This window comes from Pelophylax lessonae (genome assembly GCF_965119305.1).
Source record: "Pelophylax lessonae genome assembly, chromosome: 4".
NCBI classification, from domain to species: domain Eukaryota; kingdom Metazoa; phylum Chordata; class Amphibia; order Anura; family Ranidae; genus Pelophylax; species Pelophylax lessonae.
The window spans coordinates 675,368,288-675,392,300 of NC_138771.1; the positions used below are offsets into that span (position 1 = coordinate 675,368,288).

Here is a 24,013-nt window from a genome sequence, read left to right on the forward strand (position 1 = left end):
CTCTGCAAACAAATGTGGATAGGGAAATAACTTAAAACAACAAAAAAAAAACAGAAAAATAAAACAATGTTCTTCATCTCTGAAGGATGAGGCCCATATGGAGTAGGAGGGAAATGAGGTGGTGGTGGATGTGGCGGTGTCATAGGCGTGCGCACAGGGTGTGCTTGGTGTACCTGGGGAACTGTCCCTCCTTGTCCGGCCTTCGCGCTGTGTGGGGAGGTTCTGAGGGTGCTGCCTGGGGAAGCGAGCATAGAAGCCAGACTTCTGTGTTTACAAGTGACAGAAGAGCGGTCACAGTGAATATGGCCAACCCGGGGCCTATATAAAAGGTAGGGGCCTGCATGGAGCTGCAGCTCCAATAGCCCCTACGTTAATCTGGCCCTGAGGAGGAGGACGAGGTAGCCAACACTGCTTCTTTTCACAAATTTTAAATGAGGGTACACCCCAAAAGAGTGAGAAAGAGCAAAAATGGAACAATGGCTGGGTAAGGTCGGTATCCATTGCTATTCTGCACAAGGTACGGAAAAGTCCCGTGGGATCCATGCCTGGTTCATTTTAATGAACGTGAGCTTGTCCACATTGTCTCTGGACAGGCGGCTGCGCTTGTCTGTTATAACACCCCCAGCCGTGCTAAATACCCGTTCAGATAATACACTGGCTGCAGGGCACGCCAGCACCTCCAAGGCGTAAAGGGCAAGCTCAGGCCATGTGCCCAATTTGGATACCCAGAAGTTGAAGGGGGCAGACCCCTCATTCACTACATGTAGGCGTGTGCACACATACTGCTCCACCATGTTGGTAAAATGCTGCCTCCTGCTAAGACGTTCCATCTGAGCTGCTGATGCTGCTGTTTGTTGTGGCGTGCTGACAAAGCTTTTCCACATTTCGGCCATGCTAACCCTGCCTTCTGAGGTGCTGGCGGTGCCCTGGTTGAGTTGGCGACCTCCTCCTCCTCCTCCTCTGCCTTATGCTTCCACTGTGGCCCTGCTGTCAGATGGGAATGCCAGCAGCATCGCGTCTACCAGCGTGCGCTTGTACTCGCGCATCTTGCGATCGCGCTCCAGTGAGTGAATTAAGGACGGTACGTTGTCCTTGTAACGGGGATCCAGCAGCGTGGCCACCCAGTAATCAGCACAAGTTAGAATGTGGGCAACTCGGCGGTCGTTGTGGAGACACTGCAGCATGTAATCGCTCATGTGTGCCAGGCTGCCCAGAGGCGACGAAAGGCTGTCCTCTGTGGGAGGTGTATCGTCTGTGTCCTCTGTATCCCCCCAGCCACGCACCAGTGATGGCCATGAGCTGGCCTGGGTGCCACCCTGCTGTGAACATGGTTCCATCTCCTCCTCCAGCTCCTCCTCCTCCTCATCCTCCTCATCCTCCAGAACTGTGCCCCTGCTGGACAATTGTGTCCCTGGCGTTTGTGTGTGCAGGAACCCACCCTCGGAGCCCCTTGCGAATGACTGCCCTGAAAGCCTTGGAAATGTTACCTCTTCATCCTCCTCCTCCTCCTCATCCTGTGCCACATCCTCTTCCATCATCGCCCGAATTGTTTTTTCAAGGAGGCATAGAAGTGGGATAGTTAAGCTGAGAACGGCGTCATTGCCACTGGCCATGTTGGTGGAGTACTCAAAACAGCGCAACAAGGCACACAGGTCTCGCATGGAGGCCCAGTTATTGGTAGTGAAGTGGTGCTGTTCCGCAGAGCGACTCACGCGTGCGTGCTGCAGCTGAAACTCCACTATGGCCTGCTGCTGCTCGCACAGTCTTTCCAGCATGTGCAAGGTGGAGTTCCACCTTGTGGGCACGTCACATATGAGGCGGTGAGCGGGAAGGCCGAAGTTACGCTGCAGCGCTGCCAGGCGAGCAGCAGCAGGGTGAGAACGCCGAAAGTGCGCACAAACGGCCCGCACTTTCTGCAGCAGCTCTGACATATCGGGGTAGTTTTTAAGGAACCTCTGCACCACCAAATTCAGCACATGCGCCAGGCAAGGGATGTGCGTCAAACCGGCTAGGCCCAGAGCTGCTATGAGATTTCTCCCGTTATCGCACACCACCAGGCCGGGCTTGAGGCTCGCTGGCAGCAACCACTCATTTGTCTGCTGTTCCATGCTCCTCCACAACTCCTGCGCGGTGTGTGGTTTGTCCCCCAAACAGGCAAGTTGTAAAACTGCCTGCTGTCGTTTACCCCTGGCCGTGCTGAAGTTGGTGGTGAAGGTGTTACGCTGTCCGGATGAGGAGGCGGTAGAGGATGAGGAAGCGGAGTAGGAGGAGTTAGGAACAGGAGGCAAACTGAAGCGCCCTGCAATCCTCGGTGGTGGAAGGACATGCGCCAAATTGCTATCCGCCTCAGGCCCATCCGCCACTGCATTTACCCAGTGTGCCGTTAGGGAGATATAACGCCCCTGACCGTGCTTACTGGTCCACGTATCGGTAGTTAGGTGGACCTTGGCACAGATGGCGTTGCGCAGTGCACACCTGATTTTTTCCCCCACTTGGTTGTGCAGGGAAGGGATGGCTTGCCTGGAAAAGTAGTGGCGGCTGGGCACGACGTACTGTGGGACAGCCACCGACATAAGGTTTTTAAAACTGTGCGTCTCCACCAGACGGAATGACAGCATTTCAAAGGCCAATAATTTTGAAATGCTGGCATTCAGGGCCAGGGATCGCGGGTGGGTAGGGGGGTACTTCCTCTTCCTCTCAAGTGTTTGGGAGATGGAAAGCTGAACGCTTCCACGGGACATTGTGGAGATGGTTGTTGGTGACCCAGGTGCTGGTGTTGCTGACAGATCGTCTGTTTGCGGGGTGGCAGGTGCCGGTATCACTACAGATGTGGCTGGAGCGGCCGAGACTGCAGCAGAAGAGGAAGCAGGATGAGCCAGAGACGTTTCTTGGTTTTGAAGGTGTCTACTCCACTGCAGCTCGTGCTTTGCACTTAGATGCCTGATCATGCAGGTTGTGCTCAGGTTGAGAAGGTTTATGCCTCGCTTCAAGCTCTGATTGCACAGGGTGCAAACCACTCGTGTCCTGTCATCAGCACATTTTCTAAAGAACTTCCACGCTAGAGAACTCCTTTGAGCTGACTTTGGTGCGCTCGTTCCCTTGCTGCGTTGGGCAGTAGCGGGCGTAGTGTCTAGGGCACGGCCGCTCCGCTTCTGCACCCTGCTCCCTCTTCTGCTGTGCTGGTGGCTCTGTGCGACCACCGCCTCTTCCTCCAAACTACTCAGGTCACCTGCATGACGTTCATTCCATGTGGGGTCGAGGACCTCATCGTCCTCCACATCATCTTCCACCCAGTCTTCACCCCTGCCCTCCTTGTCGGTCTCCACAATGCTGAACGCCGCAGCAGTTGGCACCTGCGTTTCGTCATCATCGGAGACGTGCTGTGATGGTCCTTGCATGTACTCATCTTGAGAAATAAGTGGTTGGGCATCGCTGCACTCAATCTCTTCCACTTCTGGGGCAGGGCTAGGTGGATGGCCCTGGGAAACCCTGCTGACAGAGTCATCAAAAAGAAGAAGAGACTGCTGTATGGCTTGGGGCTCAGACTGCTTGCCTGATTTGCAAGGGGGTGAGGTGAAAGACGGTTGGACATCGGCTGCAGGTGCCAACTGTGACCTTTCTGCAGTAGACTGGGTGGGAGACAATGTGAAGGAACTGGAGGCACTGTCAGCAGCAAACCAATCTACTATCGCCTCCACTTGTTCTGGCCTCATCACTTCTAGGGGCGTATGATGCCCTACCAAATACTGATGCAGGTTCTGTCGCCTACTCACACTTGAGGAAGGTGTTTCACTTGTGCGTGTAGCTGGCACAGATCGACCAAGTCCTCTCCTTGCAACAGGAGCTCTAGCAGCAGCACCACCACGACCCAGGCCACGGCCCCTATTTGACGCTCTCCTCATATTTCTGAAATTTAAGATCTTGCCCTAGAAAGGTCTTTATTGAATAGCGGAACAAAAGAACAACAGTATCGCACGGGTGTATCTCACAGTCAAATATGCAAACTATGCCGCAATTTAATGTTTTTTACACCAAAAGGGTGTATATTGAATAGCGGAATAGGATAAAAAACTGTGTATCTCACACGTACAAACACAGACTAGGCCCGATTAAATTTTTTCCTACCCTAAAGGGAGGATGAGGAAGAGGAGTATGGAACAGGCAGCACCCTCAAATCTTCAGAAGTATGAGATGAACCCCAAAAACTTTGAAAGGTGGATCTCACACGTACAGACACAGACTATTCCGCAATTTAATTGAGCCCCAAAGGTTTTTATTGAATAGCGGAATAGGAAATATGATCAAAAAAAAGTGTATGTTTTTCACACGTACAGAAGCACACTAGGCCCCAATTACTATTGTTTGTACACCTAAAAGGATGGATGAGGAGGAGGAGGAGGAGTATAGAACAGGCAACACCCTCAAAGCTTCAGAAGTATGAGATTGTGTTCACTGTACCCCACAAAGATTGTGTTCACTGTACCCCACAAAGATTGTGTTCACTGTACCCCACAAAGGTTTTGTTCACTGTACCCCACAAAGATTGTGTTCACTGCACTCCAAAAGGATTGTCTTCACTGCACCCCACAAAGATTGTGTTCACTGTACCCCACAAAGGTTTTGTTCACTGCACCCCACAAAGATTGTGTTCACTGTACCCCACAAAGGTTTGGTTCACTGCACCCCACAAAGGTTTTGTTCACTGCACCCCACAAAGATTGTGTTCACTGTACCCCCCAAAGATTTTGTTCACTGCACCCCACAAGGATTGTCTTCACTGCACCCCACAAGGATTGTCTTCACTGCACCCCACAAAGATTGTGTTCACTGTACCCCACAAAGATTTTGTTCACTGCACCCCACAAAGATTGTGTTCACTGTACCCCACAAAGATTTTGTTCACTGCACTCCAAAAGGATTGTCTTCACTGCACCCCACAAAGATTGTGTTCACTGTACCCCACAAAGGTTTTGTTCACTGCACCCCACAAAGATTGTGTTCACTGTACCCCACAAAGGTTTTGTTCACTGCACCCCACAAAGATTGTGTTCACTGTACCCCACAAAGATTGTGTTCACTGTACCCCACAAAGGTTTTGTTCACTGCACCCCACAAAGATTGTGTTCACTGTACCCCACAAAGGTTGTGTTCACTGCACCCCACAAAGGTTTTGTTCACTGCACCCCACAAAGATTGTGTTCACTGCACCCCACAAAGATTGTGTTCACTGTACCCCACAAAGGTTTTGTTCACTGCACCCCACAAAGATTGTGTTCACTGTACCCCACAAAGATTGTGTTCACTGCACTCCAAAAGGATTGTCTTCACTGCACCCCACAAAGATTGTGTTCACTGTACCCCACAAAGGTTTTGTTCACTGCACCCCACAAAGATTGTGTTCACTGTACCCCACAAAGGTTTTGTTCACTGCACCCCACAAAGATTGTGTTCACTGTACCCCCCAAAGATTTTGTTCACTGCACCCCACAAGGATTGTCTTCACTGCACCCCACAAGGATTGTCTTCACTGCACCCCACAAAGATTGTGTTCACTGTACCCCACAAAGATTTTGTTCACTGCACCCCACAAAGATTGTGTTCACTGTACCCCACAAAGATTTTGTTCACTGCACTCCAAAAGGATTGTCTTCACTGCACCCCACAAAGATTGTGTTCACTGTACCCCACAAAGGTTTTGTTCACTGCACCCCACAAAGATTGTGTTCACTGTACCCCACAAAGGTTTTGTTCACTGCACCCCACAAAGATTGTGTTCACTGTACCCCACAAAGATTGTGTTCACTGTACCCCACAAAGGTTGTGTTCACTGCACCCCACAAAGGTTGTGTTCACTGCACCCCACAAAGATTGTGTTCACTGTACCCCACAAAGGTTTTGTTCACTGCACCCCACAAAGATTGTGTTCACTGTACCCCACAAAGATTGTGTTCACTGCACTCCAAAAGGATTGTCTTCACTGCACCCCACAAAGATTGTGTTCACTGTACCCCACAAAGGTTTTGTTCACTGCACCCCACAAAGATTGTGTTCACTGTACCCCACAAAGGTTTTGTTCACTGCACCCCACAAAGATTGTGTTCACTGTACCCCCCAAAGATTTTGTTCACTGCACCCCACAAGGATTGTCTTCACTGCACCCCACAAGGATTGTCTTCACTGCACCCCACAAAGATTGTGTTCACTGTACCCCCCAAAGATTTTGTTCACTGCACCCCACAAGGATTGTCTTCACTGCACCCCACAAGGATTGTCTTCACTGCACCCCACAAAGATTGTGTTCACTGTACCCCCACAAAGGTTTTGTTCACTGCACCCCACAAAGATTTTGTTCACTGCACTCCAAAAGGATTGTGTTCACTGCACCCCAAAAAGATTGTGTTCACTGCAGCCCACACACAGAAAAATGGATGTGGATCACTGACACCTGCCTATCTCCTATCCCACACCACACAGCAATATCGATTGTAGTTTGTAGAACACACTTTCCCTAAAATTCAGCAGACTCTGTCCCTAACAGGATTGAGAAGAGATCGTAGATCAGGAGAACTAAGTGCAGACCCCACCCCACACAGCAATATCGATTGTAGTTTGTAGAACACACTGACCCTATAATTCAGCAGACTCTATCCCTAAAATGCCTACAACTCGCCCTGCCTAAACACTCCGACCTGTCCCTCAATTCTATCCGGACACAAATGTTTTTTTCCTGCCTATCTTTCCCTAATCAGCAGCCAGCACGTTGATGTGTGATCTGTCCCTGATCTAAGCAGCATAATGACGCCGCTGCGGCTGCCTCGAACTTATAAAGACTTGGTCACATGCTTCAGACGGCCAATCACAGCTACTGAGACATTTGCAGGCATGGCTGGGATGGCTTAAGGCACACCAGTTAAACGATTGTTGATTGGCTGTTGAAAGCCCGCCATGAAAAGAGCGCCAAAGCATGCAAAACCCGGAAATAAAACGACCGAACACGGATTTTTACCCGAATATACAGTAAAGTGTCCGTGTTCGTGTTCGGGTAACAAAAATCCAATTATTCGGTACGAACACGAATAATACAGTCCGTGTTCGCTCAACACTAGTGCTTTTACTTCTCATGGTGGTTTAGGAAGAAAACCATCAATGCATGTTTCGCATTGTGGTTTACTTACAGTTTTTAGTTGGTAGGTCCTGTGTCCTTACAAGGTTTGGGTTCAGCAGAGCAGCAGCGTCCAGGCGTCCTATCGTTCCCTCGGCTGGAGGGAAGTGGCGCCCTGTTATAATTCCCGGCCTTTATATAGTGCCCGCGCATGCGCAGTAAAGTGCATGACGTAATTGGCTGACTTCCGGGTATCGGGTGCAGTGCGCACGCATCTTGTCAGCTCTGCGGGGATCATGTAATCAGCGGCTGCCGACACAGTAAAAGGGCAGAGATCCTGCTGGGGATCATATGGCTAGATGTATTTGGCCATCTGCTTGTTTTGTCCCTGGATTAGTGAAAAACCAGGGACACCTGTGCCGGGTGTGGATTAAATTAAAGGAGCAAGGATTGTAGTTTCCAGGCAGGTTAGGGAGGTAGTATGTGCTAGTATTCTGAGTATGAATTTTTGATATAAGACACATAAAGTACATATATATATATAATATATAATAAATTACAGTGTTGAATATCTGTTTTAACAGCAAACCACCGAGCCACAAACACTCACTGCAGCAGAATATCGCGCTATTAGGGATCTGAACCTACTGTTGGAAGAAGGGGGCCTAACTGACACAGATGAATCGGACTCCTCCACAGATAGTGGAGAAGACAATATAGAGGAAACACCAACCAAATTTCGAAAAAAATCTCAAAAATTTCCACCCCTCAGTACGAACCCGACTATTGCGCTATTCGTGAGACAAATAACTAAAGAGATTGAATCAATAAAAAAGAAAACCCAACCCACCAGCATGAGCAAAGAACACAAGAAAGCCCTAAAAGAACTAAGTGAGAACGATACAATCATAATCAAACCATCGGACAAGGGGGGCAATGTGGTAGTCCTAGATGTGGAACACTACAAACAAATCTGTCAAAGAATCCTTGAAAACAAAAAATGCTATAAACCCATCTCTCCACTGATGATCCAAACATATTATCAAAAATTCTACAAATTGGTGGATCAAGCATTCCACAAACAAACAATATCACATAGATAGACAGCAGAGGTAACGAGATTTCCCTGATGTTTTCAAACAGAGGACGTTGTAACGCGGACAGAACTAATGCCCCATACACACGTGCAGATTATCTGCAGACTTTTGTCTGCAGACTTACCTTTTCTATGTAGTGCAAGGGCCTGCCAGATTGCATACAAATTGAAAGTGTTTAGGTTTGACCTCATATTATATGGTTTTGGTAAGTCTGCAGACAAAAGTCTTCAGATAATCTGATAGTGTGTATGGGGCATAAGTTCAAGTCCCATGGAGGTAAGGGCTCCCTTCTAGGAGGGGCCAAGTGATGCACCCCTTGAATGAACGTGCGAATCAAGGAATTAGACGCCACAGGGCATTGGAAAAGAATAGCCAGTGCAGATACCTGGCCCTTAATCGTGGCCAACGCAAGACGCTGGTCCACACCAGACTGGAGGAAAGCCAACACTCTCGCCACCGAGTATGAATGAGGAGAGAAGCCCCTGGACTCACACCAGGCAAAATAAGCTTTCCATGTACGGTAATAAATCTTACCAGACGAGGCTTTTCTAGGCTTGATTAAAGTAGGAATGACCTCTGAAGAGAGACCCCTGTCTCTCAGGACCTGGCTTTCAACAGCCAAGCCGTTAAAGCCAGCGACTGTAAAGCAGGATGGAAGATCGGTCCCTGAGACAGAAGATCTTCTCGCATTGGCAGCCGCCACGGAGGCTCGACGGCCAGGTGAACGATGTCCGCGTACCAGGACCAGCGTGGCCAGTCCAGCACCACCAGAATCACCAGATTTTGTTCCGAGGCCAACCTGCGAAGGAACCTGGACAACAACTGAATCGGGGAGGAAAGGCATATATCAGACGATACTGATGCCAAGGCACCACCAGCGCATCCGAGGTGTCTGCCAGAGGATCGCACGCTCTTGCCACGAACCTTTCCACCTTGTTGTTTAGCCGAGACTCTAACAGATCAACATCCGGTGATCCCCACTTCGCACACAGCATTTGAAATACCTCCGGGTGCAGGGACCATTCCCCCTGGTCCAGGGTCTGGCGGCTCAGGTAATCGGCCTGACAATTCTCCACACCCGGAATGTGAACTGTGGATATCGCCGGGACATGAGTCTCGGCCCAAGACAGAATACTGGTCACTTCCTGGGCCGCCCGGGCACTCCTGGTGGCCCTGAAGATGGTCCGACCAGTGGAGCAGGCATAGCCTGATCGCTCTCAACTCCAATATGTTTATCGGAAGGGAGGATTCCTCCTCCGACCAAGTGCCCTGTGCAGACAGATTGCCCAGGACGCCACCCCAGCCTGACAGGCTGGCGTCTGTGGTGATCACCGTCCACAGTAACGACCGGAAGGATTTTCCTGCCGATACCGCCGGGGACTGAAGCCACCATAAGAGATCCATTCTGGTTTGGCGACTCAGATACTCTCGGGTCCAAGGACTGAGGTAGTCTGTCCCACCTGGTCAGGATCTCCGCTTGGAGAGACCACGTGTGAAACTGTGCAAATGGTATCGCCTCGAAGGCTGACCCCATCAACCCCAGGAACCTCATGCAGGTCCTGAGTGACAAGGATTCGTTGTCCCTGAGGGACCTGACCTCGTTCTGCAGGTTCCGGTGTTTGTTCTCCGGTAAAAACACCTTTGCTTGAGCAGAGTCCAGAACCATTCCCAAATACGGGAGACGAACCGATGGAGACAAGGTCGACTTCTGAATGTTGATGGTCCATCCGAACTCCTGGAGAGTCTGGACCGTAGTGGACAGATCACACAGCAGACCCTGACTGGTACTCAATCTCAATAGGAGATCGTCCAGATAACCCAAGACCGCAATGCCCTGTGCCCGCAACAGGCCCAGAACAGGCACCAACACTTTGGTAAAAACCCTCGGAGCCAAAGCGAGACCGAAAGGTAACGCCATAAACTGATAATGATCCTTCACGATAGCGAAATCGGAGATACCTCTGATGACCCTCGAAAATAGGGATGTGTAGATACGCATCCTTCAGATCTATATAGAGGCCAGGAATTCTCCCAGACTCAGGGAGGCCGCCACCGAGCGGAGTGATTCCATGCGGAACTTCCGAACGTGCACAAAGTGGTTCAGAGCTTTCAAGTCCAGAATCGGACGCACCTTGCCCTCCTTTCTGGGCACAGTGAACAGATTCAAATAAAACCCCCGAAATCTGTCCCGATGAGGAACCGGGATGATCACCCCCTGGGCGAGAAGGTCTTGTACCGCCGATGAAGATCCTGCAACCGATCTGGGGTCAACTGAAGATTTGAGGGAAAGAATCTGTCCGCCGGTCGCGAAAGAAATTCGATCTTGTACCCTGATCGAATGATACCCTGAACCCAACCTGGGGAATTCAGAGCAGCCAAGGTTGGAGGAAACCGCGCAAACGTCCCCCCACCCCTGAAACGGGTGAGGGCGCCCCTTCAGGCAGAAGTGGACTGAGCCGCCGCACCCGCTTGGCTGGATTTCTATTTGCCGGCCCAGGGTTTTCTCTGGCCACCCTGGCATTTGTAAGGTTTCCCCTTGTACTGTGCCTTGAAGGCACGAAAGGATCCCTGATTAGGTTTAAAGGCGGGAACCCGCTTGCCATGGAAAAACTTGTATATTAAAAAAGAATAGCGCGCAAATGCAAAAGAAATTACTACCAAATCTGAAGAGAGTCCATAAATAAAAATGGGGGTTTGGTCCCACCATATGGCCATATCGTGCTCAAGCCCACTACTGCGTCAAAGTACCCCATTATCAGTGGGTCCTACACTATCCATGAAAAAGAGATGAATCCAGCCTTTCTAACCCTTGGAGATAATACTCCTTGCTGGGAGAGATGTGCAAATGCACTACAGGGGACTCCTCCTATATCCACTTGATGGTGGACACTGATTGAGTACAGGTGTGTGTGGGGGGTGGGGAGGGCTGCTCAACCTCGATAGTCTGGTCAGACCGAATACATAATAAACAGGCAAAAAATTTGGGGGAGCATACCCATGTATTTCCAAAGCTGCTGCAGCTATGAACCAAAAGACATGTATATTAAAAAAGAATAGCGCGCAAATGCAAAATAAATTACTACCAAATCTGAAGAGAGTCCATAAATAAAAATGGGGGTTTGGTCCCACCATATGGCCATATCGTGCTCAAGCCCACTACTGCGTCAAAGTACCCCATCTCCAAGGGTTAGAAAGGCTGGATTCCGGTATGACCGTTATATATGCCATTAGAGATTCTTCTCTTAGTTCTTCCTTCCCTATTTTATTCAGATATTCTAGCATTTTTGGTATTAATATTTCTTTAAATCTTTTATAGTACTTTATTGTGTATCCATCCGGACCTGGACTCCTTCCATTTTGAGTGGTTTTTAATGCTTCTCTTATTTCACTTTCAGTAATTGGCGCTTCAAGAAGTTCCAATTTATCTTCTGGGATCTTGGGCAGGTTTGCTTCCTCAATATATTTTTGGATATTAATTATTCTTTCCTGCCTTGTTTTTGAGGTTTCTTTCTTCCGGACGTTATATAGCGTACTATAGAAGGCATGGAACGCTTTAGCTATTTCTGTAGTTGGATTTACTGTTTCATTTTTACTGTTTTTAATTTTTTCTATATAATTTTTTGATTTTTTCTTCCTCAGTAATCTTGCTAGGGATTTCCCTGGTTTATTTCCAAAGTTGTATCTGTATCTAGCTATCTTATTGAAGTGATTTCTAGATTCTTCTTCCAATAGATCTCTTAATTCATCTCTTTTAATTATAAGGTTTTCCTCTATTTCTTTTTTAAATTCTTTTTTATGTTTTTGTTCTAGGTCATATATTTCTCTTATGAGTGTATTGATTTGATTGGACCTCTCTTTCTTTTTTTTTGAGGCACTGGCTATTAATATCCCTCGGATATACGCTTTGTGTGCTTCCCAGAGTGTAGCGGATGATATTTGTGGCGTATCATTCTTTTGAAAATATAGCTCTAGTTCTTTTTCTAGTCTGTTTCCTGTTTCTTCATCTAGAATTAGTTCTTCATTTAACCTCCATGTTCCCATACTTTTGTGGTGTGTCGGTGTCTTGATTGTTAGGGTTAGGGGGGCATGGTCTGACAGTGTGATTGTACCTATTTCTGTAGTTTCTACAAATTCCAACAGGCGGTGGTCAATAAAAAAGTAATCCAGTCTTGAGTACATCGAGTGTATTGAGGAGTAGTAAGTATAGTCTCTTTTTTTTGGATGTTGAACCCTCCATGCATCTACTAATTGGCTCTGGTGTAACTTTACCTTTATTTTCCTCAGTTTTTGGTCTCCTAGCGTCCCTACTCCCGATGTACTATCGACGTTTGGATCTAAACAAAAATTTATATCTCCTGCCATTATCAGATAGCCTTTTTTAAAGCTCTCTAGGTCATACAGGATTCTCCCCAGATATTCACTTGGTTTTTTGTTTGGATTATAGATATTAGCCAATGTCAGCTCCATCCCCCTTATTTGTCCCTTAAGGAAAATGTAACGACCATTCGGGTCTGTTTTCATTTCTTCTAAGGAGAATTCTGTATTTCCAGCTATTCCTATTGCTACTCCTCTTGCACGTTCTATTGGTGAGTCTCCGTAATACCATTTAGGAAAGTGTTTAGAGAAAAGTTTTAAATTCGAGTGAAGAGAGATGTGCGTTTCCTGTAGAAAAGCAATATTTGCTACTTCTCTCCTCAGCTCTTCCAATATCTTATACCTTTTTGTATGGGAGTTTAATCCTCTTACATTGTACGTTATTATTTTTAGTTGTTCATCTTTCATTTTTTTTCCTTCTACTTGGTCCAGTTCCTCCTCGGACACGGGGGCACCGGATCGATTTAAATTCTACTAACAGCATACTACCAATGTTGTTAATCTGGCAGGCTTTTAAAATTTCTTTTCTTTTTTGGCAATGGAGAGTTTCACTATCCCTACCCTTCCCCCCCTCTCTCACCCTCCCCCCCCCTCCCCTCCCCCCCGCCTCCGTCCCCTTCCGTCTCATGTTGATATTTTTCTGATCAATTTTTGATCTTAGGGTATTTAGTTGTTTCTTTGGGTCATTCTCCCTGATACCCATTCCTTTGGGGTGGTGCTCTAGTGGGTTAGCACGATGTACCTCCCTCCTCAATTGGAAGGACGTTCCGGCTTTGGGGGGGGGGCTATCCTGCTTCCTTTATATAGCTTACCTCCCTTCCCCTCCCTCTCCCTTCCTCCTCCCCCCACCCCCCCAACCCCCCCTCCCCCAGTCCCCCCACACAGTTCACGTCTGTAAGAGAGGCCACTCCCCGTAAAGCAGGAGAAAAAAAAAAAAAAAAGGGAAAGATCAAACCCTATGCTCTAGTTATAGGCCAATCGCGTTGTTAAATACAGATACAAAATTATTTGCGAAAATTTTGGCAACGAGATTAAAAGATTTATTAAAAATGTGGATCCATCCGGACCAGACTGGATTCGTTCCAGGTCGAGAAGGTAAGGATAATGTTATACGCACCTTGCTACTTTTACAAAAAACAACAAAACATGAAGTCCCCTCCATCCTATTATCAATTGATGCCGAAAAGGCTTTTGATAGGGTTGACTGGGACTTCATGAAAGAAACCATAAAAAGTCTAGGGATTGGCCTAAGAATGAGGCAATGGATAGAAGCATTATATAACAACCCCACAGCAAAAATAAAAATAAACGGAAGCGTATCAGAGAAATTTGGAATGAGTAATGGGACAAGACAGGGGTGCCCCCTGTCACCCCTATTGTTCGTGTTAACCCTAGAACCATTACTGGCAAAAATTAGACAAAATGTAGACATAAAAGGAGTGAAGGTAAATCAAGAAGAACACAAAGTCGCAGCATACACTGACGACTTGCTTTTCATTGTCACAAATCCAAGGATTACTCTCCCAAATATTCAAAAGGAGCTAAAAGATTATGGAAAGTTGTCAAACTTTAAAATAAATCCAATAAAATCAGAGATTCTCAACATAAGGTTAAATACTCAGGAAGAACAAAGTATAAAAACACACTTCCCATATATGTGGACAAAAGAAAAATTAAAATACCTAGGGATATATTTAACTCCTCAAACTGAAAAATTATATCAAGCTAATTATATACCGTTACTGAACGAAATAAAAACAGAAATAAGAAAGAAATCAAATGGTCAAATCTCATGGATTGGAAGAAACAATGTTGTTAAGATGTTTATCTTGCCAAAAATTTTATATACCTTCTCTCTATTGCCAATAAACATCCCCGCAAATTTTTTTAGGGTAATTAGAAACCTACTGACAAAGTATATATGGCAGTGGAAAAAACCCAGAGTACAGTACAAGATCCTGACAAGAAGCAAAGCACAGGGAGGATTAGCCACCCCAGACATAGAGAGGTATTATAAGGCGGTAATTATTACACGGATGGTGGACTGGACAAAAATAGAAAAGCGAGAAAAAAGATGGGTAGAGATAGAATGTACACAAAATAATAATCAGCTACACAAAACAATTTGGATTCCACCAAAATATAGGGAAACACAGGGAGCACATGAATTGACAAAAGTAGTTTATAAAATATGGGATGGAATAAATAAACAACTGAAATGGGAATATAACTCACCAATGATAGCATTAAACGGCACTAAATATTTCCCACCCGGGGAGGAAGAACAGGGGGGAAACTGGATAGGGAACACTCAATTAAAAGATATTTTACACAAAGGGCACATAAAAACACTTCAGAAATTAAAACAAGAAAATAATAATATAAAAATAGATAATTGGAGATATCTCCAGCTGAAACATTTTGTCAGCTCATTACCACAGCCGATTAGGTCGGAAAAAAATCTTAACAGTATCGAGAAACTGAGCTACTCTCCCATGCAAAGGCATGGAGTGTCTCAGATTTACAAAATGCTGACGGAATGGCACAGTATGGAGAAACCTCCATATATAGGAAAATGGGAGAAAGAAATAGGAACACATTTGCAAGGACAGGAGCTAGGGAATGTACTGGGGATGGCTGGATCCACAGCCATAGATGTCAGTACTACAGAATTAAACTATAAATGTCTATATAGGTGGTACATCACCCCAGAAGTGATAAATAAATACCAACCAGGCAAGACAGATAAATGCTGGCGGGATTGCGGCAACATAGGTACAATTTATCATTTATTTTGGGATTGTCCCAAAATAAGAGATTTTTGGCTAGAGGTAAGACAACTGATTGAAGACATCACCGAAATAAAAGTGCCGGACGATCCATGGGCATGCCTATTTCACAAAACAACAATACCCTTAAAAAAATATAAAATGACCCTGGTCCCAACAATGCTGAATACAGCAAAAGGAACCATACCAAAAAAGTGGAGAGAAAAGGAGAGCCCGAAAATAAAGGAATGGTGTAAAAAGATAAATAATAACTATAATATGGAATACCTATGTAATACACAAGAGGAGATTCCAAGAAATATGATAAGAAAATGGGGGAAATGGAAAGAATTTAAAAAATCAACTAAATATATTGAAATAAACAATTAGCATATCTACTATGGGGAGGCATTCTAGAGCGAGCGGCTGGCAAGAAGGGGAGGAATCCTGGGAGGTCGGGGGAGGGTGGGAAGGGAAAAATGTATATGTATTTCTTTTGTGTGCCTTTTTGATGCATAATTTAATTATGTAACTTGCGAATCTAAATCAAATTGGTGGAACTCTGTATATTGAGATTTTATATGCAAATAAAAATAAAGTAAAAAAAAAAAAAAAAGAAAGGCTGGATTCATCTCTTTTTCATGGATAGTGTAGGACCCACTGATAATGGGGTACTTTGACGCAGTAGTGGGCTTGAGAACGATATGGCCATATGGTGGGACCAAACCCCCATTTTTATTTATGGACTCTCTTCAGATTTGGTAGTAATTTCTTTTGCATTTGCGCGCTATTCTTTTTTAATATACATGTCTTTTGGTTCATAGCTGCAGCAGCTTTGGAAATACATGGGTATGCTCCCCCAAATTTTTTGCCTGTTTATCATGGAAAAACTTGCCCTTAGGATTCTGGGGCAGCAGAGTGCTCTTGCCCCCAGTGACTCCTTTAACCAATTCATCCAGGGATTCCCCAAAAAAGGTGAGACCCCGCATAGGGGATGTCAGCCACCGTCTTTCTGGATTTCTGGTCCGCTGACCAGCTTTTTAACCATATCAGCCGACGGTTAAGCACCGCGACACTGGACAGGCGCGCAGCCAAAGGGGCCTCATTTAAGGCCGCATCGCACAAATACATGACCCCTTGATAAATCTGGTCCACCATCTCCACGGTAGTGGGGGGAGCAGAATCAGCCACGAGTGTGCATCTGAGCACCTTGGTCCAATCTGCCACAGCCTGAGCCGCCATGACAGAGGGGAAAATAGGTTTGAGCATGGAACCCGCCACCACATAGGAGTGGCGGGCAAGTGATTCCAGCCTCCTATCCATAGGATCCTTAAATATCGGAGAATCCTTGGTAGGAACCAGAGTAGCCTTGTTTAGTCTGGCTACAGTGTGATCCACTTGAGGAGCCACACACCAGCGTGCAACCATAGTAGACACAAAAGAATAAAGGAGTTGAAACCTTTTTGGCACCGTCAAGGTGTGTTTTGAATTGCGCCATTGCTTTCACAGTGTAATGAAACTCAGCGGGACAAGGAAAAACCTGCGCCGTCTTGCGGGTCCTGTGTGTACCAAAAGATGACACAATGCCCGGAGGATTGGGCTCATCCTCTAAATGTTGTGTTTCTTTAATGGCAGAGATCCGCGCGTCCATAGCTGCACGTTCCTCTGGCGTCCCAGGGGGGGAAATCATCCACCCCTGTAACCTCCGCCTCCCCCTCAGACTCTTGCGGGTCCCGAGAAGAGAGAGACCCTGAAAGGGGTGCGCTACCTACAGCAACCATGTCACATTCAGAATCAGAAGAAAAATAAATCCTAGGCCTTTTTCTAGCAGCACGTTCAGCCATCAGCACATCCATTTTGGACACCAAAGACGCTACAACAGCAGCCAGAGTAGAGGATTCAGAAGAACTAGAATCCCTCACCAAGGCTGGAGGGAATTTGCTGTCCTGGGAGTCCATTGCAAAAAGAGTTTTTATATATATATATATATATATATATATATATATATATATATATATATATATATATATATATATATATATATATATATATACACAGTCAGGTCCATAAATATTGGGACATCAATAAAATTCTAATCTTTTTGACTCTATACACCACCACAAAGGATTTGAAATGAAACAAACAAGTTGTGCTTAACTGCAGACTTTAAGCTTTAATTTGAGGGTATTTACATCCAAATCAGGCGAATGGTGTAGGAATTACAACAGTTTGTATATGTGCCTCCCACTTTTTAAAGGGACCAAAAGTAATGGGACAGATTAACAATCATAAATCAAACTTTCACTTTTTAATACTTGGTTGCGAATTCTTTGCAGTCAATTACAGCCTGAAGTGTGGAACGCATAGACATCACCAGACGCTGGGTTTCATCCCTGGTGATGCTCTTCCAGGCCTCTACTGCAACTGTCTTCAGTTCCTGCTTGTTCTTGGGGCATTTTCCCTTCAGTTTTGTCTTCAGCAAGTGAAATGCATGCTCAATCGGATTCATGTCAGGTGATTGACTTGGACATTGCATAACATTCCACTTCTTTCCCTTAAAAAACTCTTTGGTTGCTTTCGTAGTATGCTTCGGGTCATTGTCCATCTGTACTGTGAAGCGCCGTCCAATGAGTTCTGAAGCATTTGGCTGAATATGAGCAGATAATATTCCCCGAAACACTTCAGAATTCATCCTGCTGCTTTTGTCAGCAGTCACATCATCAATAAATTCAAGAGAACCAGTTCCATTGGCAGCCATACATGCCCACGCCATAACACTACCACCACCATGCTTCACTGATGAGGTGGTATGCTTTGGATCATGAGCAGTTCCTTTCCTTCTCCATACTCTTCTCTTCCCATCACTCTGGTACAAGTTGATCTTGGTCTCATCTGTCCAGAGGATGTTGTTCCAGAACTGTAAAGGCTTTTTTAGATGTTGTTTGGCAAACTCTAATCTGGCCTTCCTATTTTTGAGGCTCACCAATGGTTTACATCTTGTGGTGAACCCTCTGTATTCACTCTGGTGAAGTCTTCTCTTGATTGTTGACTTTGACACACATACACCTACCTCCTGGAGAGTGTTCTTGATCTGGTGAACTGTTGTGAAGGGTGTTTTCTTCACCAGGGAAATCATTCTTCGGTCATCCACCCCAGTTGTTTTCCGTGGTCTTCCGGGTCTTTTGGCGTTTCTGAGCTCACCAGTGCGTTCTTTCTTTTTAAGGATATTCCAAACAGTTGATTTGGCCACACCTAAAGTTTTTGCTATCTCTCTGATTCGTTTGTTTTGTTTTTTCAGCCTAATGATGGCTTGCTTCACTGATAGTGACAGCTCTTTGGATCTCATATTGAGAGTTGACAGCAACAGATTCCAAATGCAAATAGCACACTTGAAATGAACTCTGGACCTTTTATCTGCTCCTTGTAAATGGGATAATGAGGGAATAACACACACTTGGCCATGGAACAGCTGAGCAGCCAATTGTCCAATTACTTTTGGTCCCTTAAAAAGTGGGAGGCATATATACAAACTGTTGTAATTCCTACATTGTTCACCTGATTTGTATGTAAATACTCTCAAATTAAAGCTGAAAGTCTGTTTGTTTCATTTCAAATCCATTGTGGTGGTGTATAGAGCCAAAAAGATTAGAACTGTGTCGATGTTCCAATATTTATGGACCTGACTGTATATGGTACTGGCCCTTTAAGAGCGCCGCGGACCCCACAGCACCGCTATAATACTGTGGAAACACAGACCCCCCGCAGGGACAAACTGAGCCAGGAAGAATGCACAATAGAGGAAAATAAAGGACAGCAGTACAGAGCCCACAAGAGTGTTACCAGCTCCTTCGGTCGTTCCTGAGTAAAGGAAGGAAGTGATGTCACCGCAGAGACTGAACTGAGGCTGCAGGCCAAGGAAACATGGATGCCTATGCAAAGCAATGGGAGGCTTCAGCAAAATGGCCGCCGACATGTGCTCAGAACGATCGTTGCTACACACAAGATGACGCAGCAAGGCGCCAAAAAGACACTACATACAATGCTATACAAGCGCCCACAGTGAAGCCAGACATGCTGCTCACACCTAAAATGGCGGACCGGCGGTTTTTAACCCCGAAGCAGTCGCCGCACGTGTCTGTACCTCCGAGCACCCTCAAGTGACACAGGAGAGGGATCCCCCAAAAACCCACACAGCGCTGGCTGTGAGCGAAAAAAAACCCACAGGGACCGGGATCAGGGAGCCCAAAACGCACAGACCTAGGGGACACCACAGACACACAGGACTGCCGACCCCAGACAGAGGCCCCACATAGAGTGTACTTACCTGTACTCTATGGCGTGGGGTGCCTCATATCAAACGGGAAACCGCCCACCCTCAGATGGCAGGGGAGTGCCGTCAGCCAAAAACGCAGGACACCAGGAGTGCACGGGCGAACCGTGGCTGTGTCCAGTAAGGTAGCCACCTCACAGGCTGCATCCTTGAGGACAGGGATGGGTCGTTTGTGAGGCCAGGGCGAACGCATAGCCTATTAAATGCTCGATGGCGGGCTGGGATTCCATGTGACCCGCTGTCCTGGAGAACCAGGATGGCCAGTCCGATTCTCAGCTCCGCAAACGCCGAAGATCCGACTTACTATCGGCGCTGACAAAATAAACAGCTAGTAATGCAAAGAAAGAAATGACATTTTCAGAAAATAAAATTATAAAATAGAAGAAGAAGGCTGAGACTGAAGCCTCAGCACAGGGAAGCCTGACTACTCCTGAACTCCTGAAGTTGGGATGGCTATTGCAGGGGGGGTATTGGACCAGTGGGACAGCCCCCATGGGTGTGTCTATGTAAATGCTTTTGTTTTAACAAGTCTTTTGCCTAGCTACTCCTAAGGAGAGGAATTCAATGCCCCATTGGTGAAGACTGTATGAGTGGGCGGCGAGGATGTAAGAGAAATATATATTTTATGGCCCCGGCACATTGTTCGCCTTGCCGGCACAGTGACAGAGGAGCACATAAGCATTTCTCTTATGGCAGAGCCGGTAAGAGGGAGACCTTTCCCATCCCCCCGCTGCTTCACAGAGCGATAATGCTAATGTGCACAAGGTGATTAGTGTGTGCCCAGGCACACCCAGCACACCCTGTGCACCCATCTATATCCCATACAGATTCACTCTACACATGGAAACAGACAAACACACAGAGATTTCTTCACAATAACAAAAGGAAGGAATCTGCAACAAAGTTTATTACAATCTCTGCAATGTACAGAGGTCACCCAGGAGGGGGGGATTCTCAGCAGGAAGTGGAAGTAGGCACAGGAGGTGCACTGATATCGGGAGTGCCCAGGCACAGGAAGTGCACTGATATCGGGAGTGCCCAGGCACAGGAAGTGCACTGATATCGGGAGTGCCCAGGCAAAGGAAGGGCACTGATATCGGGAGTGCTCAGGCACAGGAAGTGCACTGATATCAGCCGTGCCCAGACACAGGAAGTGCACCGATATCAGCCGTGCCCAGACACAGGAAGTGCACTGATATCAGCCGTGCCCAGACACAGGAAGTGCACTTGTTCCGTGAAAAAACCATACCCGTAAAAAATCCATACCCCCGTCACTTCCAGTGCACCTACGTCAGCACCTATGTCATTGAACAGCTGAGGAGCTGACAAGTGCGCATGCTCAGAGGGTATGGATTTTTCACGGCAGTGTGTGTAACATTACACTTGCGGCGTTTACAGTAAAACAGCTCGGCTGCAATACGAGTCATCTCCGCTCCTATCCCTGTCACTTCTCTGATCTCGACTACTAATTATGACAGCGGTGGCGGGTGTATAAAAAGATAAATCATGGAGCCAGGATCTCCGTTCATTTAGATTTCATACACCCGCCGTTGCTTTTATATTTACTAGCCAAGATCAAGGAAGTGACCGGGGTAGGAGCGGAGATGACTCATATTGCAGCCCAGCTGTTTTAATGTAACCGCCGCAACAGCTGAGTCGTTGTAACGTTACACACACTGCTGTGAAAAATACATACCCTCCGTACATGCGCACTAGTCAGCTCCTCAGCTGTTCAATGACGTATCCGGAGCTGTGAGCATGCGCACTGCTACTCTGCTCAGCTGTTCCTGACAGGAAGTGACGTGGGTATGGATTTCTCACGGGGTATGGTTTTCCAATGCAACACGCTGATATCAGCAGTGCCCATGCACAGGAAGTGCACTGATATCAGCAGTGCCCAGACACAGGAAGTGCACTGATATCGGGAGGGCCCAGACACAGGAAGTGCACTGATATCAGGAGGGCCCATGCACAGGAAGTGCACTGATATCAGCAGTGCCCAGACACAGGAAGTGCACTGATATCAGGAGGGCCCATGCACAGGAAGTGCACTGATATCAGCAGTGCCCAGACACAGGAAGTGCACTGATATCAGGAGTGCCACATTGAAGATTTCTGGATGTTTTCCATAACATAAATAATCTTCCCTCTCTGAGTTCAGGATTACTTAAAGGCGGGTCACTTACAGCTGCGTTAGTTAGTGGCCTAGGCTTGGGGGGAGGAGATAACATGTGTGTCTCAGTTTCGGGGATTTTTGGATTCCGCCTACTCACCAGTAATATAAATATGGGGGAAGGCCGGGTTCAGGGACCTTTGGTTATGTACTTACCCACTTTGAGCTGTGCATGCTAGGAAAAGGGACTGCTGTGCCTTGCAGTCCAACAGAGACACCAGGATTCTGGAGAACATCCAAGCATGGAAAACACAGAGATAGATTTCTACCTTGCAGAGGTATGCCTGGGCAGCCGCTCGAATGTAGGTGGAGTCAGAATATGGACTCTGTCCACACTGATCTGTTCTAATTAAAGTGACATCACCTGTTCTGAGCCTGGCCTTAAGTCATTAAAGGGGTGCATGTTGGTTGTGGGGTATCTAGGGAAGCCAGGTGTGTAAAGAACATGTGGGGGGAAGACAGGGGCAGCTCCAGCTCAAATTTTTTTGGGGTGCTGTTCAAGGAAAAGTGGGGGGGCTAATGCAATGGGCAATGATGGGTGTGGCTAAAATGGGTGTGGCAATAAGCGAGTGATTCATCCCTGTCTATAGCTTGTAGTGTGCCACCTTTCCCTCTTCCTGTATGCTGAATAGGGCCTGGAGGTACACTGAAGAGATTGTGGAAGTAAATTAGGCTCAATTAGGACCAGCAATAATAAGGAAGTAAGGCGTCAGGACCAGAAGTGATAACCCCTAGCAAGGTGTTAGGACCAGCAATAATAATCCTTAGCAAGGCATCAGGACAGCAATGATAACCCCTAGAAAGTCATCAGGACCAACAAAGAAAACCCTTAGCAAGGTGTCAGGGCCAGCAATGATAACCCCTTAGCAAGGTGTCAGGACCTGCAATGATAACCCCTAGCAAGGTCTCAGGACCAGCAATGATCACCCCTAGCAAGGCGTCAGGACCAGCAATGATAACCCCTAGCAAGGTGTCACCAGCAATGATAACCCCTAGCAAGGTGTCAGGGCCAGCATTGATAACCCCTAGAAAGGTGTCAGGGCCAGCAATGATAACCCCTAGCAAGGTCTCAGGACCAGCAATGATCACCCCTAGCAAGGTGTCAGGACCAGCAATGATAACCCCTAGCAAGGTGTCAGGACCAGCAATGATAACCCCTAGCAAGGTGTCGGGATCAGCAATGATAACCCCTAGCAAGGCGTCAGGACCAGCAATGATAACCCCTAGCAAGGTGTCGGGATCAGCAATGATAACCCCTAGCAAGGTGTCGGGATCAGCAATGATAACCCCTAGCAAGGTGTCAGGACCTGCAATGATAACCCCTAGCAAGGTGTCGGGATCAGCATTGATAACCCCTAGAAAGGTGTCAGGGCCAGCAATGATAACCGCTAGCAACCCGCAAGTTCTATAAACTAGATGTCAGGAGCAGTAGGATTATTTAATACAGACTCTCACTATAGTGCATGGGTATTGCAGGGATTGTGAAAGACTGAGGGCATGCAGTGGCACACTAAAAAATAAATAAAATGCACATAGCATGCCATGGTGAGCAGTGGCCATATAAAGATAGCACCCAACTGTGGGAGTGGCTTAAAAGGAACAGGTTACATAGAATCTGAGCCTACTTTCTAGATACTGTATACTGCACACATGTAACAGTATTTATACCCACAAATATGCCCCAATTACTGTGCTCGTCTACACAGTACCAGTCCCATTAGTCTCTGTCCCAGCACCGTTGTTTCCCTGGATTACCGGTTCCCTGACCCAGCCAAGTTATCTATATTACAGAATGTGTTTATAGGGGACGGCATTATAGTGCAGCCGGGAGACTCCATTATTGTGGCAGGGAGGATTCGCACATTGTGTAAGCGGACTCCTGGGACTATCTCTGGGTATATTTGTCTGATGTTCCCCGATCATTCCCTGTGACACGGACATTGGAAATAAGACTGCTTTCACATAGTTGCCAACATTTAAAAAAAAAAAATTCCAGGGACACTTTGCAGCACAACTATCAATTACCACACCCACTTCCCTGAAGCTCCGCCCACTCTGCATAATTAATCTCGCCGATTTATCAGATTATAGAGTCTACTCCAATATAAAGGGAATTACAGGAAATTAAAAAGAGAATTTCAAATTTAAGGCCACAGTAGCAGAGTTGGA

At 46.7% G+C, this 24,013-nt stretch overlaps 2 protein-coding genes across 2 annotated transcripts in view; one reads left to right on the top strand and one right to left on the bottom strand.

Moving 5' to 3' along the window:
* LOC309553399 (NACHT, LRR and PYD domains-containing protein 3-like) overlaps positions 1 to 24,013 on the top strand; it is a 997,590-nt gene that overhangs the window by 737,317 nt on the left and 236,260 nt on the right. The window lies entirely within an intron of this gene.
* Positions 1 to 24,013, bottom strand: part of LOC309552480 (NACHT, LRR and PYD domains-containing protein 6-like) — a gene marked incomplete at its 3' end in the record, with an annotated part of 167,750 nt that overhangs the window by 126,162 nt on the left and 17,575 nt on the right. The gene's annotated exons all lie outside the window — the stretch shown is intronic.